The sequence below is a fragment of the Cryptomeria japonica genome, chromosome 3 (genome assembly GCF_030272615.1).
Source record: "Cryptomeria japonica chromosome 3, Sugi_1.0, whole genome shotgun sequence".
In the NCBI taxonomy this organism is placed as follows: Eukaryota; Viridiplantae; Streptophyta; class Pinopsida; order Cupressales; family Cupressaceae; genus Cryptomeria; species Cryptomeria japonica.
In genome coordinates, this window is record NC_081407.1 from 87,129,589 (window position 1) to 87,135,588 (window position 6,000).

The window sequence follows — 6,000 nt, forward strand, 5'->3', positions numbered from 1 at the left end:
CCATCATAGCTTCTCTAGTCATAGACATCCTTGAGTCACATAGAGTACACGGTTAGCAATAAAATCAAGATATAAACACTGAATCTTGCATGTCATTCACATGTTCTCATGGTCATTAAATAATATAATCATCTTGATGAATGATCATTGATAATCCTTTATTACTTGTTGGTTGATTCTCAGTTTTATTAGTTTCACGATTCAGTTATCATAAAATGCCTTGATCTTCGTTGCTTTGTTACTCGTTATTTGTTTCAAAACCCCAGATGTTTTTGGTCTTTCTAAGTTTTCTAAATGTTTTGGATTTTCAAAGATTCAAAAGATCACCTTAGCAAAAGGAATTAGGAATTTGCCCCTAACGGATACAAAAAATTATTATGGATGTCCAAATTGATCAAGATCCAAACCATGGCAGGATACAAATGCAGATATGATTGATTTTGATAAAATCTAAGATAGTGACTACGATAAGTATGTCAAAAATTGATAACTGTTGGTAAGCTTCATATTTTCTGCTAATTGTTCAAAGCAAAGGATGCGAAAGATCAAATGGATAAGCTAAGATAGATGGAAGTGATAGATGCGATAGGATGGAGCGAATAGGTACGCAAAGCGATCTCATAGATGGAAGAACTAACTTTTTAGATAACATCTGTTTATCAAGTTTTTATTGCACATTTTGATTTGTTTTGGATTTTTTGTCTTTCCTGATTTTTGAGAGATGAAACATGTTTTGCCATCAGTTGATAAAGATAATACTACCCAGAATAAAATCCACGAGTCCTATTGATCTATGTCATTATTTTTATTTATTTGATGATTGATAAGAATGTCTGGTTTCAAAGAGTGAGTACCCTGTATAAGACCGATCTGTCTGGTTTCAAGTGTACCTATATCTGTATAAGACATGTTGATTTTGATAGCTCGATTAATGAATTGATTAACATGACATGTGATCAGCTTGATTGTAGACTTCAATAGTTTTCTTGTTTCTTGATTTGATGGATGGGCCATGTTTTCATGATTTGATTTTCATTTTTGTTCTTTTGATTTTTTTGATTTTTTTTAGTTTTTGAGACATATTTTTTTTGGATTTTTTTGTATTAGAAGAAAGATGTATTCGGTTTCCCCTATGTATAGCAAGAAAATAAATTAATGAATAGATGATTGAACAATTGAGGTTGAAATGGATAGGAGAAAGACGAAAGTAGCTTATGAGGAGACACATCAAGGGCTTCTTAGAATCATGGTTTTGTCCTTGGAAAAGGGGATATGGATGGAGATAAGATATGGATAGGAGAAACAAGATCATAGATAGTGATAGATGATGGAAGAAATGAATAGTTAGGATAGATTGTATAGATTAGCGTGAAGCAAGATCATAGATAGCACTAGATGAATTTAGATAGGGTAATGGATACTGGAGGAAGGATAAAGGGAGATGTGGTATAAAGAATAGAGTTGATGAAAATTTGACCCCAAGTATAGAGGTCTCCATTTGTAACGAGGTGATATGTAGGATTGTCATAGTATTTAGCACCACCTGAATAAATGTTCCCAAACTTTTCAAAGATAGAGACCCAACACACACTTAGAACCTTTGAAAAATTCAACCGAACAAATCTAGCAACTAGGAAGCAAACTCAAAAGGAAAGAAGAATCCCAAATTGGATCAACGTACTTTGTCTTTGATTACCCATGTATGTGTAATTGGGTTCATTCTGGCTCATATGATCATTGTAATCTTCAGAATCCAACGTGGCTAGCTATATGAGTTACCCTGACTTCAAAAGCATCCTAGATAGAGCCTCGCTGCCAGTAAGCATCCATAGCTCTAATTAGGTTATCACTGTAATATCATAAATATTGCTCCATTGCCAGCCAGACATCCATAGTCCCGATGGAGTTACTCATATATTCCCATAGCCAAGATTTTGATATTCCATTATTTTTCTTTTATTTACTAGATATTTCTTTTCTTGATCATGCTTTGGATCTTTTGATATTGTATTTTCTTTTCTTATTTTGGTTGTGGCTTATAAGTAATGAAGCTTACATGGGTCTGATAATTACAGTGGCGCTGAAGAAGGATTTTAGATTTTTCACTAGCCATATCTTTGACTAAGAGATCACAATGATTTAGAGCAATTGATGAAGTGTATGAGATATAGTGATCAAAAGATGTCGGTACCAAGATACAATAAGTAGTTCTTTTCTGGATTGAGTGTGTATCCCAACTAAAAGATAATGTTAAAGAGGAACAACCTCAAATTCTAAAGTGTATCATGAATAGATATCTAGGAAATGGACTAAACACAAGATTCAAGCATGGGAAAGCATGTGACAAAATGAGACAAATGCCTATTTCATAGATGATGAATTTATGCAAAGGATTGAATGAAATGGATGGAAGGATAGAAAAGAGGTGTTGGATAATAGATAGAATGTTTGAAGATTTTGTTGGCAATTTGATGATGTTTTGATTTTCATTGATGGATACACACTTTCTTGATGTATGAGTTATGCTCAACCGATAATTGTTCCAACTAGTATTGTGTATTATTGAATGTATAGTCTTTAGACTATCGATGTTTTGCAGAAAATGGTTTACCGGCCATAGATTGTATGAAGACCCCAAGTGGTATGAGGATCCCAAGCGGTTCAAGGAGCTCAAGAGGTATGAAGGAACCAAGCAGTAGTTAACTTTTGATCGAAGCACTACAATGTACCAATATTCATTTTTAAAAACCGGTAATCAGTATATTGTATTAACCGGTATTACTCTATGATGAGTTACCAACTGGTATTTCTATAATGTGTGATGAGTTATCATCCATCGACACTTTGGCGGTGATTTTGTGTCATGTTACCAAATGTGTCTAGATGCATTGAACCTAAGAACTTGTAGTCTAATCCTATTGGACCGACATAAAATCAGATTCCTTTATAAGGACATCATGTCTAGGGTTTGCATGTGATATGTGTAATGTATGAGATATAGAATAAAAAAGGTTATGTGCGATCATCATAGAGAAGATTAGGTCTATGTGAAGAGACAAAGTTTGGAGATATTGAAGACTTAAGTAATGCTGAAATACATTAACAATGAGCTGTCAAGGATCTAACTAAGCATATTGTGCTATTATCTAGATCACTCACTTGTTGATTACTAATATCTTTGACAAGTCTAAAACCCTTAACCGAGTAGGCCCACCAAATGTAAATCCTCTATAAAGGTGGTTCACAACTGTGGATCTGAAATCCTTTAACAAGGTAGTCTTTAACAAAACTTATCTCCTAACAGAGATCTAGATTCCTAACAGGATCTGTTCTGGTGAAGAACATTGTATGACCTTAACTGGTCTGACCTTAACCGGTCTAGTTTCTATTCTGTAGGTAGTTACTTGTGAGTTTCTGCTCACCGTGGTTTTTCCCATTTGGGTTTCCACGTCAAATATCTTGTGTTATGGTGATTGTTCTCTTGTGGGTGAATGCTTTGTTTTCTATTTGGTTTGCATTTATCTTAACCAGTTTATTAGTGAATCTACTATACCGATTATCTGCTAAACTATTTAAAAGTTTGTTTACAGTATTTTTTGGCATACTCATTCACCCCCCCCCTCTTAGTATTCATCAATTGGTATCAGAGCCAACCTTTCTATAAGTCTAACCACTTGGAAGGAGATATGGGGGAATATAGTATAAGGGGAACTTACTCATCATCTCACTCAGACTGAGAGAGCCTATGATGAAATCAAAATCAAGTATAAAGCCTCTTTGGCCAAAAGAAGAGAGCATGCTGAAAAGCTAATGGAACTTACTGAAAATAGCTCTTCTAATGAAGCTGACATGGATGCCCTAGTTGAAGAAGTTGAAAAACTGATTGAATCTAAAGCTAATCTGAGAAAGGAGTTGGAAGGACTAAGTATGAGAATGTGTCAAGAGCTTGAGAACAGAAGGAAAGCGGAAGATCTAGTAAAAGACAAAGATCATGAGATCTCGAAGCTGAAGCAAGAAATTAGTACCCTTACTGCTCATCTCCAAGAGAGTAAAGTGGAAAAATAAGAAATGTAAGGTGAACTAAACATGGCTATTTCGGAGAATGCAACCTTGATGGAATCCAATGCTGCTATTTCCAAGGAACTTATTGAGTCAAAGGAAATACTTGCGAAATTCAATAAGATTATTGTTAAGCTAGAGCAAAAGATGGAATCAGCAAAGCCAGTAAAGAATACCATTGGACTTGGTTTCTCTGGGTATGAGGAAGGTGAGACCTTTGGAACAAAATTTTAAGCATCAAAAAAGCAACCGACATCCAAGGACAAAGGTAACAAAAATTTTAACTTGTTTTCTTTAATTGTCTCAAAGAAGGACATACTACTAATGTGTGTAGAAGTAAGGCCTACAAAATTTTTCCTTATTTTCAAAATAATATGCCTAGATCCAATAGATTCAATGGAAACTGTTATGCATGCAACAAGTTTGGGCATATAGTATTTGAATGCAGGTTGGTTTTGCACAACACTGGGAGATATCCTCCAAGGACTCAAGGAGTTATTCCAGAACCTTTTGTGAACTGGAATCCCAACCGGTACAATACCTATGACCATCGATCAATTGGTTATCAAGTGGCTACTAGTTGGAGAGCAACTTGTTTGATCTATCGTGGTAGCAGTCACACTGCTGCAACATGTAGAAGGAAGAATGGAAGGATGAATAACGGACCATGGAGAACACTTGGAATGGTATGCTATCATTGCAACAAACCAGGACACACTGCCAGAACTTGCAGACTGAGAAAGAACCTATTGAATGATATACCGATCACTCCATAGGGGATGATTGATGTTGAAACTGTTCAAGTGGAAATGAATAAAAAATGAAAAAAGAAATCAGAAGAAGAGTCATAGGATGAACCTATTTCTGCACCTAGTGTGGAAGTCTCTGAACCAGCAAACTGAGCTTCAAAAAAGCTTAGGGGGAACACATCAGTGAAATATTTTGAACCCCTAGTTTATATCGGTAAAGACCTTAACTGGTATATGTTACATGTCAGTTGATAGAAGACTTGAAGCGGTAAAAGGAAAAAATAGGGTTTGTGCCCTAGCAGTGATGCATTTATTATAGTAGGTGAGAATTTGTTTAAAAGGGTTTTCGTCATCATTTTTACTTATCTATTTTCAAAAGAAGAAATTTTCAAGAGCAGAGCAACCAAAGTGATTTTTCTAGTAGTTGACGAAATCTTGTGTGAACTCTTGCAACCATCTTCAAGCAATCAGTGAAGAATTCTAAGTGGTGAACTTGCAACCGAAGTGGTGTTTTGTGCGCGACATTGGAAAACCTAAATTCCAGTTTGTGAAGGTATTTTCTGAAATTCTCACTTATCATTTGATCATGGCTTCTGCATCACACTCTAGTTCTAGTGCTCTTGTAGATTCAGCTGAATTTCTTCAAAAGAAAATGAAATACAATGCCCTATCTCAAATACGCATCGGATTTATTGTTGAGGGAGATATTTTAGGGTATATAGATTCTAAGTTGGAAGACCTAGGATCCCTAGTGATTCATTCCCAGCTAAGTTTGTCCTATGGGGATGATAAGAAGATCAAACCCGACTATAGTGTCCTTGAGAAGATGAAACTGCACAATTCGATATATTTTCTGGAAGAGTTCATAGAAGAACATATTCACATCATCCTTAGCAGAGTGCATGGTGACAAGATGTATCTCGAGTGGACCCATGACATCACACTAGAAGCAATTTATGCCGTCACTGGTTTCTGCAATATTGGGGAGTTACCAGCTCTACGGAAGGTCACCAAAACTAAAATGACGCTCACCGGTTCTGTGAGTGACCAACGGGCGATGACCGTCAACACCATCTTTGATGATCTGGTAAAATATGCTTGCATGGTGATTGGTTACCGGATATTCTATGCCAACAGAATGAATTCTGTCCCTGCTACTGTAGTGAATGCTTCTTATAGGATGATCAAGGAA